Here is a 13,906-nt window from a genome sequence, read left to right on the forward strand (position 1 = left end):
CTTACCACACATTGGGCTCACCAATGGTGAAAGTCTGCTCTGCGTGGGTGGAGAAGAGGGGATGCCACAGAGCACAAATCTCTACTTCCTCTTTCCTCCCTCTGCTGGAAAAGAATGGCTGGGCTTAGTTAAGGAGGTACAAGGCTAGACTGAAGCAACCTAGGCTTTCCTGATTGGATGGATTTGGGGCAAAACTGTGGGGTGAGTCATGTGGATAAACTGTCATTTGACCCAACATCCAGCATATTGCATGGAATTGTAGAAAATTGCTGTTCAATTTGGGTGTCCTCTCCCTGCCTTGCCAGACACTGTGCCTCATCTCCTGTGCTTTTTCAAGCCTCCTACATACACGCTACGTACATACAGGCTGCTCTCTGGCTGCCCAATTCTGCCTCCCACTCCCACCTCCATTCACATACCACCTCCACTCACATAACACCACATTGGGCCTTGTATTGAAATTTCCGCTGCCTGCCGCCCAACCCGAGTTTGTTCCAATTATCCAGTTACAACAGAGGGAAGCTAGAGGTCTCTTCAACCTCTGTCTAAGCAACTCTTCAAGCTCTGTCTAGAGCAACACTGTCTAAAACAAATATTATAAGTCACAAATGCATGCCACAAATGTAATTTTAAATTTTCTACTAGCCACATTTGAACCAGTAAAAGGAAACCAGCAAAAGAAATTTTAATAATGCATTCTAATTAATTCAATACACCCCAAATATTATCATTTCAACACGTAATCAATATTTTAAAAAATTAGTGAGGTATTTCACATTCCTTTTTTTGTACCTGTCCTTTGAAATCTGGTATGCATTTTACACTTATAGCACATCTGGATTGAACTAGCCCCATTTCAAGTGTTCAAAAGCCATGTGAGGCCAGTGACTACTGTTTTGATAGCACAGGTCTAGAATTTAAAGAGAGAAATCTCCCTAACAGAGTGGTCGAATTTCCACCTCCAAGTCTTTGTCAGCGAGACAATGCAATTGCCTAGAATATCCTATACTGACTAATTTGAATAAAAATTCAAAATGCTTTTGGCAAAATTAAAATGGTTCATTGAATCTTACAAAGCAAAAGTCAACTGGGCTAAATGTAAAATTCTTTATTCATGCTCATAAGTCAAACACATAAATATAGAATGAAGGAGACTGGTTGACAATTCATGTAAAAAAAAAATCTGTCTTTAAGTTAACTACAGTCTCCTAAGAGCCATACTGTGTTAGGATTTTTAAAAATTGACACAATCAATATAGTAACCCAGGACACAGAAAATAAGTGGTCAGATCGAGGACTGGATTAAGGAGTGTGTCAGCCATGCCGATGTCCAGGGCTCCAATGTCATGGGATGTGTAAGAACATGGAGAAAACGTCGTTTACCAGAATTCTTGGTTGAACTCCTTGACACTTTCTGATAAACTCACTGGCATGAGATCTGAGCTCTCTGAGGACATGTTTGAGTTATAATTGAGCATCACGAACTGGCTTTCCAGGAGGTAGTTGCCTTTATCTATAGGATTTGTGTTTTCTGGGTAGGGTGCACACGGTTGGGCAAGAACTGAACTGATCAGCAATAAAAGGGGACCAGAGCTCTGCTGGCTGACATTCCCAGCCTGACTCCAAGTAACAGACAAATATTTAGGGCATGTCCATCTGAAGGGGCATAAAATTATTAACCTGCCTAGGGTACTTATAATGTCCTCTTTAGGCCGCAACTAGAGAAATGTGCTAAATTTTAAATATAGCCTTTTAATATGGACTTTGACAAGCTAGAGTTTCTGATGAGTGATGGAGAAGGATGATATGGATGATGAGCTGTTGATCAATTATCTCAAGTTTGGAGACCTAAAGATGTTCAACCTAAGAGAAGGCTAAAGAATATTCGAAGGATTCTCATGTGAAAGATGGAACAGATTCATCCTATTCTTTGATTCTCTGGATACCAACCGGGTGTCCAACAATTCAATTCAATTCTGACACTACCAGGAGTTAGCATCAGATCCCACAAGTTAAAGGATCTCAGTTCCCCCAGACTGCCCTCACTTCAGATGCCAGTACCAGACCTGCAGTTCTCTCTGACTTGGCTAAAAATTCAGAGGTTCCCTCAACTACCCGCCTCAGCTTTCATAATTTGCTAGAATGACTAACAAAACTCAGAAAAATGCCATACTTGCTATTACAACTTATTAAAAGGATGCAAATGAAGAACCAGATGAAGAGGTATATAGGGTGAGGCTCGAAAGGGTCCGGAGTGCAGAAGCCTCTGTCTTCATGGAGTTGGGGTACTCTTCCCTCCCAGTACATGGATGTGCTCACTGACTTGGAATCTCCCCAAATCCTGTCATTTGTGGGTGTTTATAGAGGTTTCAGTGCATAGACGTGATTAATTAATCATTGGCTGTTGGTGATTGAGCTCAATCTCCATCCACTCTCCCCCACCAGGGGTCAGGGTGGTGGGGCTGAAAGTTTCAACCCTCTAATGTTGGCTTGGTGTTTGACTGGACCCCCGCATTCTGAAGTTATCTAGGGGTCCCACCTTAAGTCACCTCATTAGCATTAACACAGGTGTGATAGAAAGAGGCTTATTACGAAAAGCAAAACACACTCCTATCATCCAGGAAATTCCAGAAGGTCTTAGGAGCTCTGTGCCAGGGGCCAGGGATAAAGACCAAGTACATTTTTTATACCACACTGTGATGGTTTACTCTTTGTGTCAATTTCACTGGGCTAAGGGATGCCCAGATAGCTGGTGTGTGTCTGTGAGGGTGTTTCTGGAAGAGACTGGTGTTTGAATCAGTAGACTGAGTAAAGATCTGCCGTCACCAGTGTGAGTGGGCATCCTCCAGACCACTGAGGGCCCCAAAAGAACAAAAAGGCGGAGGAAGGGAAAATTCTTACTCTCTCTTCTTGAGGTGGAATGTTGGTCTTCTCCATCAGACATCAGACATCAGAATTCCTGGTTCTCAGGCCTTTGGACTCAGACTGAATTATACCATTGGCGTTCATGGGTCTCCAGCTTGCAGATGGCAGATTGTGGTACTTCTGGGCCTCAGTAACTGCATGAGTTAATTCCTATAATAAATCTTCTCATCTACATATATATACACTCCCATATATACCCTATTTCTGTTTCAAGAGAACCCTGACTAATATGCACACGTTATCCACATCATAGATTACTTGATGGAAGTTACAAGGAGGCAAGTTTAATTAAACATCAGAAAGGACTTCCTTAAAATTAGAATTCCATCAGTTGAAAGTTGGTTTTGTCCCTCGGGCAGTGAGACAATGAGCTCCCTTATCTCCAGATATATTCAGAGGGAGGCTAAATTTGTCAGGGTTGTAGAGATTCTTACTTTCTTTTTGAATGTTGAACCCAAATACCCTGAAGATCTCCTTACCATCCCTAATAGTCTAAAATATAAAAAAAATCAAAGCGTCAGGATTTACATTTTCAAAGAACAATTCTTTCAAGGTGTCAAGGTAGATAGAAATCAGATGGAGAAACTTCAGGTTTTTCAGGTACCTTGACAAATATCAAAATGACTCCTATAATTGTCCTAAATCAAAAATACGTGAAGTCAGCATTTCAGCTCCACACCATGGCTATTGCTTCACCAGAGCCATCCACACCCCCAACTTTGTAAATGCATGCACAGCTTCTTCTCAAACAAGCAAACACTTAGGTCCGGGGGGAGTGTGAGGGTTGGTCCAGGAAAATCTGACTAATAGGAAGAAGGAGGGTAGAGCATCTTCCATGAAATGTAAACTTATTCATCAATGCTTTCTTTTGTCTTTAGAAAAATCCCTTAAACTAATTTGGTCAGAAAGTATAGTTGTGACTGTTTGTTTGGCCAACAATTCCTCCCAAAGCATGTATATAATTACGACTGGGCAAATCAAAATTACCTTTGTTAAAAGGTAAACAGGCATATTAAAAATTTTAAGAGTTTATTTGAGTAAACATTGATTCAAACCGAGCAGCGCCAAACTGGAAGTGGTTAAGAGCGTTCCACCCACTGGAGCTGGGCGAAGACTTTTATAGAGAAAAATCACAAGCAAAGCAAGAAAATCATTTGATTGGCTGCAGCTTAATCGTTTGTCTGGTTTGGAGAAGCCTGCTGGCTGTTTGTGATTGGTTGTCCTTAGGTTTTGATTCCTTAACCTTGAGCGTTTACAGGCTTAGGTTTTAGTCTGCTTAATAGGCTGCTGAGGTATTAGAACCTGCTCAGGGCAATGGCCTCCTTGTTTAATCAATTTAACACTTTCTATTTTTGTAGCCAAATACCTTTGATTATTGGACCCACAAGCTGCTCCAGAGCATCTTTAATCAGCTCCATTTTCAGGATACAGAAGTAGTGAGATTGTTCTTCAGGGGGCAAGCTGACAGTAGTGTTGCTACGATGTGCTTCTAGCACAGAGCGTACATTCATATGTACTTAATATGTCAGCTTAGAAGAATGACTTACTGATGAAACAAAAGACCTCTATATTTCCAAACCCAACGGTCCCTTCTCTGACCTCATCTTACTCAACCTCCTAACAGCATTTAATCTACCTCACCACTCCCTGTTTCTTGAGTTATTTAGTTCTCTAAGCTTCCTTAAGAAAGGGGTGTGGACCCCTTGCAGTAGGTGTATTTCTGTTGCAACTATTCACTGCTTATCCTTGGGACAGAATTACGCTTCCCCATCCTAGTCACAACAAGTTTGACCACGGGGAGTAAGTGGAAGAGATAGATGACACATCCCCCGACATGTGTAATGTATGGGACTCGGGAATTCCTAACATTGCCTTCTCTATCTACAGCTGATATCTGAAATGAATTTTTAGAATTTCTTCCTTTTGTCTTAGGCCATTGATTTCCATTAAGTTACAAATCCTCTTGGGTGAAGAAACTCTTAAAGACATTTAAAAGGAAGAAGAGAATTAACATTTATTGAATATCTAATATGTGACAAGGCCTGTATTAGAAACTTTACATGTATTATCTTATATTATCATCACAATCCTATCATTATTCCACAGTTGGGAAAATGAGGGTAGGTAGACTTAACTCTTACCAATGGTCTAACAGATAGTAATTGGTTACTGGGATTAGAACTGAGTCTGCAAGTGTCCTTAGCCATAGTTCTTTCCCCTCTACCATGTTGTTTCCCTGTTTTGTCATAGACATTTAAGTTAGAACAAATGTTGCAATGGGGAGGAGAGAGAAAGAGGTTAGCAGATGCCTTCATGGATGAGCCCTACGGAGAAGGATCTGGTCGTATTGATTTAGAATCCTAGAAGATAAGAACTAGAAAAGATCTAAGATATCAAGTGGCCCAACCAATCAACTTTACCTGTAATGAAATGGAGGCTCAGAGAAGGGAAGCAGCTTTTTCAATGTGGATAGATAATTATTTAATATTTTACTAGTAAGATTTTGCTAGATTATACTATGATAACAAACAACCCTAGCCTCCAAATTTTGGTAGTTTACAATAACAAACATTTATTTTTCATTCTTGTTACACATCAGCTGTGGGTTGGCTCCAGACTACCAGGCTGCAAGTTGGCTATGGGTCTGTTCCACATGAATCAAGGCTGAAGGAGAGGCTCTTTTTGGAGCATACTATTCTCACAGCAGAGGGAAAAAAGTAAGAGGAGTTAGTGGAAACAGCGTTTAGATGGGTACCATGTCATATCTGCTCACATCTCATTGGCCAAAGCAAGTCTCAGACCAAGCCTGACATCAGTGGGGGAAGGAATATCTATTTTTCACAAGGGAGCACAGCAGCTCATATAGCTCTGGGCAGGGATGTCTTACCCTCTTCTAGAAGGAAGGAGTGAATAATTGGGAACAATAACACAATCTACCTCAGATATTAATTCGTGTTTCATTCACACTGAAGTTTGCCATTCCCAGTGAAGATGGCAGCTCAGCCATTGCATTCACTTGCCTCAGAAGCATTTGTCTTGCCAAGGGAAAGCACAGCTTGCTGTTTTTGGTTTTGGAAAGCCTAAGCTAGTTCAGATATCTCTGGGGGGTGGGGAGTGAGGGGAGAGGTGAGTGCCTTGGAAAGAGGAGAAGGGAAGAAGATATAAGAGCAAAGCCTTCCTCAAACTTAAAATAGGAACAGAATTTGGGAGCAAGGGGTGGTGAGGAGAGACTTGGTCTCAAGAGCTGTGACAATCAACCGAAACTTGCTACACCGTGGAGGAATGGCAGAACCCCATAGGAGCATACTTCTGCGGTGTTCTTGGGGAGGCCAGGATACCAGCCTCAGTGAGAATCCCAGCTTGGCGCAGGCTTGGTTCTCCATGTGCTCAAAGAACAGAAGTCCCCTCCCAAGGTTGTGGATGGTCTAAGATGCCAAGGACCTTTTCACAACACTCTAGGATGTGGAGCAGAGGAGGAAACATCATAACATTAAAGTTACTACCAATGCCAACATGGTGGAACGGGGAGCAGAATACGTTTGATTTAAAGAAATAAAATAAGTGACATTTCTTCCATTTCATATTGTGGAATAAAATTCATTCATCAGGATCGCACAGCTAGTAAGGAAGAAGACAATTCTTTATACTTTCATTTAAACAAATGTTCATCATTCTCCGTGCCAGGCCCTTCATATTGGTTTGCTAGGGCTGCCGTAATAAAGTACTAAGAACTATGTGATTTAAACAACAGAAATTTATTGTCTCATAGTTCTGAAGGCTGCAAATCCAAGAGTAAGGCAGGGCCATGCTCCCTCTGAAGGCTCTAGGAAAGGATCTACTCCAGGTCTCTCTTCCAGATTCTGGTAATTCCTTGGCTTGTGGCAACGTAACTTCACATGGTGTTCTCCGTGTATGTGGATCTATGTCCAAACGTTCCCCTTTTGACAAGCACACCAGTCATATTGAATTAGGGGCCCGCTCTACTCCAATATGACATCTTAACTGTTTACATCTGCAATGACCCTACTTCCAAATAAGGTCCCATTCACAGAGATGAGGACTTTGACATATGAATCTGGAAGAGACACATTTAAATCTATAACACCCTCTGAGAAGCACTGAGGTATAATGACACTGAGACAGTCATGGGCCCTGACCTCATGGGGCTGACCATCTAGGGGAGGACAGACACTAAGCCCATCAGTGTGAGTGTGAGGCAGATTCCAGTTTCTGTTTCAACTTCCCTCTTCTCTGCCATTCGAGGGTTAGTTATCTAATTAGATGATTATCTCCAACACTCTTGAGAACATCTATTGATATGTGGCAGCCTTTGATGGTGAGTACACCCACCTCATCGCCCCCCGACCCCTGCCCAAAAAGTCAGCAGCTGTTCCCCTTGTGATGTGGCTTTGGCCAAGGAACACATCCCATAGGAACTCTCTCAGAACAATGAAGTTAGTGGCTAATTGTTCCCTCCAGTTAATTGGGCAGCTGATGCAGTATTTCCAAGAGCAGAAGATGCCGCCTTCAAAGTGGTCAAGGTGCTGGAGGACTGCAGATGGCATCTTCACAGCTTTCAGGAAATCTCTCTTGATGTGAGATATCAATTCTCCCACTCAGGCTCCTTCCATGCCAAGCACAGACACACAGGAGGCCTCCTGCTTCTGTGAATTCCGCCTCCAACTCTAGTTCATTTCTCATCCTTATAAAGAGAGAAGCGGCTTCCCTGCGTGGGTTGAGGCACGCGCAGAAATTTAAGAATAAGTTCTCGAGAACCTGAAATTGAGAAGAGGATGCAGTTTGGACAAGCTGGGGAAGGATGATTCCAATATATTTTATGAACGTTTTTCCACTTTGCATCCTTCCTGTGTCAAAAGATAATTTTCTCTAATGCGCTGAAAAGCTTCTGGGGCCAGCTGATTTATGTCAACTCCGGAATTAGACAAGTGTTAAAGACCATGCCCTTGTCTCACTTCTGGCCACTTTCTTTAAAAAAAAAAAAAAATTAAGGTGGGGCTGGCCCGGTGGCCGAGTGGTTAAGTTCGCGCGCTCCACTGCAGGCGGCCCAGTGTTTCATTGGTTCGAATCCTGGGCGCAGACATGGCACTGCTCATTAAACCACGCTGAGGCAGCGTCCCGCATGCCATAACTAGAAGAAGGACCCACAACGAAGAATATACAACTATGTACTGGGGGGCTTTGGGGAGAAAAAGGAAAAAAAATAAAATCTTTAAAAAAATAAAAATTAAGGTGAAATGAGATGGGATGTTCAGCCCACAGCTCCAGCTCTGGTTGGACATCTCAAACACCCTCACTCTATCTGTCGTCTCCTTTTTTCTAGGGAGCACATCTGTCTTCAGGGTTCTAGGGTCAGGAAAAGAGTCTGGTTCACCATAAATGCCCTTGGCCGAAGGTCTTCCACACTGTGATGTAGCTAAGGCTACCCCACCACCTTGGCCCACACACTGACACTTTCCTTTGGCCAGAAGACAAGGCCTGGGACAAAGGAAATGGGTCATCAGCATGGTTGTTCCTTCTCTGCTACCTCCCTCCTGTTCAGGGGTATCATCGACTGCTCTCTGCAGTGATGTGCCCTGTCTTTTCCGTGACCTGGCCATCTAATTAAGTGGCTACTGGATATATCTTTCAGGTTGTGACTCAGACGTTTTGGGAATGCTCAAGTTCAATGAGACGCATTCAGAGAAGTGGCACAGTATAGGTTGAGAGCTCAGGTTGTGGAATTGGATGACTTGGGTTTGAATTTTTTTTCTGCCATTTGCTAACTATATTAACTCAAATGACTTATTGATCTGTGTCCTTTTACTCATATCAATATTTTACAATATTAATAATCTCAGTATGAATTAATACTTAGTAATATTACTAATAGCACGAGCATATGACTTCAACTTGGTCTAGTGGGTTTGCTTTACTGACTCAGTTTCTTTTTCTTCCTTTTTTTGGTGGCAAATGGAGTTTTTATGCCTATTTTTCAATGTTTTGGGGGGGAGTTTAGAGGAAGGGAGAAGAGAAAAATGCCTTTATTTCTCTAAATAACTGACCATTTCTGGTCCACTAACTGACCATTTTCTGACCACAATCTCCAAACTATCCAAATGTTCTAGTGGAGAGATTATATTTCAATGTATCACTCGCTGACTTTTTATCCCTTCACCTTATACCTCTTCTCCACAAAGGAGCCAACATTCTCAAGCCACTCCAGGCGTCTGAGCAGGACACTCTACCTGGCAGCTACAGGGCAGACAGACAGCCCCTTGTAGGAGAGGGGAGAGGCTGATATGACCGCGTGGTCCAGGGAAATGGACTGAAGTGATAAAAATTAGAGCAACAGCAATAAGGATGGTGACCATTGATTGAGCATCTAGTATGTGCGAGGCTTCATCCTAGGGACTCACTTAATTCTCCCCATTTTACAGGTCAGAACATTGAGACCCAGAGAAATTAAAGAACTTATCTAAGCAATTAGATGGCAGAGTTGGGTTCAGAAACTCAAGGCCTCTACCTCCTTCTAGAGATTTTCTACTTCCCTGCTCCTCTTCACGCAGGAGTGTAGGAATCTGTCTCATTGGATTCTCAGGGATCAAGACTAGCCGCTTGATTCCCTGTCTAGGCAAAGTAAGCTTTATCCCACCCACTATCTCCCTTCATGAAAAGTAATCAACGACGTGTATTCTCAAGCAAGTTGTTAGGAGAAATATAAGCACTTGCCATGTTTTGGCTGCTCACCATTTGAACCCCTTCTCAAGTTCTACCTCTGTGTGAGCCTTCATGGAAAGCAGCTGGGATATGAGGTTATGGCTAAAATACAACCGTGATTTACTCTTGCCTAAGATTTTGAGTCTGGAGCAGTGACTCCTTTGAGCAGGGACAATTTGGAACTCATTTTGGTGGCACCACTGGAAGCATTCAGGGTCCAGTGGTACCCATGCAAGCAGTAGTGGTGGCAGAAGCACCCAACCCAGCCCGTACCCATTATGTGGTGATCTAGCCTGTGCCAACCATTCAGCTCCCCTTGGTTCTTGTCAGATTCTCCATCCTCCCTGTTAATTCTGTGAGCTATCCCGTACTCTACCAATAAGTTCCTTTTCTGCTTATAATAACCAGAGTTTGTTGTTTGCAAGTGCTGAAGGGGCATGAGCAATTACAGACACACAAGTAAACAGAGCCAGCTTCATCAGCTTAGGAGGAAATAAATCTTACTTTGAGATTTCGCAACTGCAGAGGCCAGCCTTGTGATCCATCTCCCCTGCCTCGCCAAAAAATTGGCATCATTTACACATTCTAAATTGCTTATCCTTTTATTCTGCTGAGCTGTTCTTTAGAAGACCTGTAATGAAAGACAAATAGATCTTGATCAAGAAATGGAGGAGATACAAGCGGTGTTCCAAATGGTGGCTAATTGTAAGAGCTCAGTGTGAAGGCCAAAGGCAAACCGTCTTGCTCATTATAGACTGTGCATCCTCTCAGTCAGTTTCTTTTGTTTACTGATGTCATGTTTTTCAGTTTGTTTTCCACAGCTGTATCTCGGGGCATGGCTAAGTAGAGTCCAGTTAGCCACGGCCATATGGAGCAGTTTGGAAGGGGCCACAACTAGCCTGGACCTGGCCCCTGGGAGAGGGAGGGGAACAAGCTACAAATGTGGGGAAACAGCCTGGAGTGGTAGAGAGAACATGATAAACCAGGCCAAGGCCCAATGCTGGCAAGCAATATGTTTGGTGTTGGGGCTGGCTGTGATTGACATGAGGCATGGGTATCCTTTCCCCAGTAGGGTGGGGAGGAGGGTTCCTGACTCTTTCCAGCAGGCAGCCATTAGATAAGCAATGCAGCAGGAAGCATAGACCCAACCCTTGAATGGAGAAGAGGGTGGAGCTCAGGACTCCTGTGGAGCGCAACACAGGGCCCTACTTCTAAACAGACTGCAAGACCCCAGGTTTTGCAAGATAGTGATACAGAGAAAGAGAAAACAGAGCAAATGCCGGTCATGAGACCCTGGCGCAAAAGAAAGGCAGAGTCTCCAGCAAAAATGGATCTGATGTAAGTATTAGAACCTTCTAGAATCTCTGTAAGTACTAGAATCCCTGCTGTCTATGATCAAGGTCATTGCCGGGGGAAGGACAGCAGCAGGACTAGGCCCATACATGGAGGCCATGTGCTCAGATAGGAAAAGGACACTGCAAAGACTGAATGACCACTTGTAATGCATCTTGTCTCACTCAGTGCTTCTTATCAAATTTGATAGTATCAGAAATCCAGAAGAATCCTACTAAATGAACTGGTCTATGTCCCATGTAAAGACCAAAAAAGGAAGCAGAAGCAATCCAAAAGAGTCATATTCCTTGATTTGTTTTAGAGAAAGAGATTCCCAAAACATCCTTCTGTTGCTGTTCTGCTGTTTATTTCCTACTCTTGTTTTGCATCAGACTCAAATCTCTCAACTTTGATTACAATTGGGTCAAGTATACGAATGAAGTCATTAGTTAGCATTCTCAAGGAAATTCCTTATTTGTTTCAAAGTTCGAAATTATGTCACTTTAGGTAATAATCTAGAGTGTTTTAGGTTTTGAAGATTCAAAAATGAATAAAATACAGTCTTGTCTTTGGAAAACTTACAGTATAGTTTGTAGCTGCCTTTTCTCAGGACACATCAATCCTAATTCCTACAAACTGGTTTGGCGATTTAGCAAGGGGAGGAAATTGAATTGGGATAATGGCAGGATAAGTGGAAAGGACAAGAGAGGTAAAAAAGCATGCATTGATGAGCCCCATCATTCCTGTTTCTGGAATTGGCTGCCTCCCAGCACAGGGGACTAGGGCTGCCACAGCGGGACACCTTCTGCTGACAGCATTCATTTCACACCAATCTGACACGCGCGAAGAAAGCGAGTGTGATTCACTCCCTGACTGACTGACAGGCACAGGGTGGTGTGTGTGTGACAAACTATTACCCACGTGACTTTTGCCTCACTTAGTGAGAGCAGGAACAGCAAAGATACACATACACGCACAAACACACATACAACCCCTCCCCCACACACACATAGGTGTAGAAAGCTTTCTAAATATAAAAATCAAAGGTAAGAAAATATACAGGAAATTATTTATGTGCCCATCTTCTTTGTATCAAAAAGTAAGCGAAACAAAAGTACCATCAACAACACAATAAGAGCTTTTACATATAGAAAGAGTTCTGATAATTCAAGAACAAAAAGACTAATACTATAATTAAATTGACACAAGAGATTCATAGAAATTCACAAAAGAAAAAACACCAATAGTAAACATGTGTGGGAAAAGTACTCAATCTCCTCAGTAAGTAAATGAATTAAAATTACAATATAACAAAATTATAAGGAATGAGATGCCAATCTTCGTTTATTAAATTGACTAATATTTTATACAATTCTCAGTGTCGGCAAGGATGTGGAGATAGTTGCATTCTCAAATACTACTGTCAAAGGGCGTATCAGTAAACCTTTACTGGAGGCCTGCCTCCTCAGGCAAGTCACAACCATCAAGGATCCCAATTTTCCTATCTGTGTGATGAAGAAGAAGATCTCGAAAGGCTATTCATGTTGGACTGGTTGTGATTTAGTACACCAATTCTTAAGCTCCAAGCCAGCAGAACACTCCAGAATGTTCTGTGACTGAAATCTGATAATGACTTTCTTTCTTCCGAAACAGTCAAGCTAATGGAGAAAATGTTCAAAATTATATGTTTTTCTCCAACATTCCTTTTATAAGAACTTTAGCACTTGCAAGAAGAAAAGGAAAACAAAATCAAGATACAAGCAAATACAAACATAAAAAGCTTGAAACAGTCCATCTTTCTTTTATTTTTTTTAGGAAGATTAACCCTGAGCTAACATCTGCCACCAATCCTCCTCTTTTTGCTGAGGAAGACTGGCCCTGAGCTAACATCCGTGCCCATCTTCCTCTGCTTTATATGTGGGATGCCTACCACAGCATGGCTTGACAAGTGGTGCACAGGTCCACATCTGGGATCCAAACTGGCAAACCCCGGGCCACCAAAGCAGAACGTGCAAACTTAGTCGCTGCGTCACGGGGATGGGTATAATAGTTTGCTGGGTTCTGTCTTTGTTCATGATGTTGCTTATGGACATATGTGTCTATGATTTTTTGTTACAAAGATAATGTGGCCATATTTTCTGCTGATAAGTTATTCCTACTTCATTTGATGGGATTGAACATAAATGTCATGCTATTCCACAGAGAATGCCATGATTTCCACATGGCTCTTCCCTTCCACCACTCACTCTTTCCATCAATCCATGGTCATTTAGTGCTCCCTACATGCTGGGCACTGTTCTGGGGGCTAGAGATATAATCATGAGCAAAATAAATTCCCTGCTTTCATGGAGCTTACATTTTTACAAGAGAAAACAGACCATAAACAATGAGAGATAAATATCTGACATGACAGATGGTGATAAAGCAGCAGAAAAATTCAGCAGGGTGAGGGGGATAAGGAGCCTTGGGGGTGGGGAGTGGAAATGAGATTGCTGTAATTTACAAGATGGTCAAGGAGCATCTCTCTACTAAGGGGATATTTGAGCAGAGTCTAGAAAAAAGGAAAGGTTAAGACATGCCCTTATCTGGAGGAAGAACTTTCCAACTAGAGGGAAGAGCAAGTGCAAAGGCCCTGAGGTGTGAGCATGCTTAGCATGTTCAAAGAACAGCAAGGAGGCCTGTTTGGGCAGAGCAGCAAGAGGAAGGTGGTACTGGTGGATGTTGAGGGCTGACACATAGCAGGAAAGGGGACAGATCATGCAAAGCTTTATAGGCAGGGTGACCAACCACCTCATTTGCCTGAGATAGCCCTGTTTATGCCTATTGTTCTGGGCCAATTTGTAATAAGTCCCCATTTCACTCTTGAAATGTCCCTGTTTGAAGAATAAATTATATGGTCACTCTACTTATGGGCCATCATATGAATTTTGGC

The sequence above is a fragment of the Equus caballus genome, chromosome 27 (genome assembly GCF_041296265.1).
Source record: "Equus caballus isolate H_3958 breed thoroughbred chromosome 27, TB-T2T, whole genome shotgun sequence".
In the NCBI taxonomy this organism is placed as follows: domain Eukaryota; kingdom Metazoa; phylum Chordata; class Mammalia; order Perissodactyla; family Equidae; genus Equus; species Equus caballus.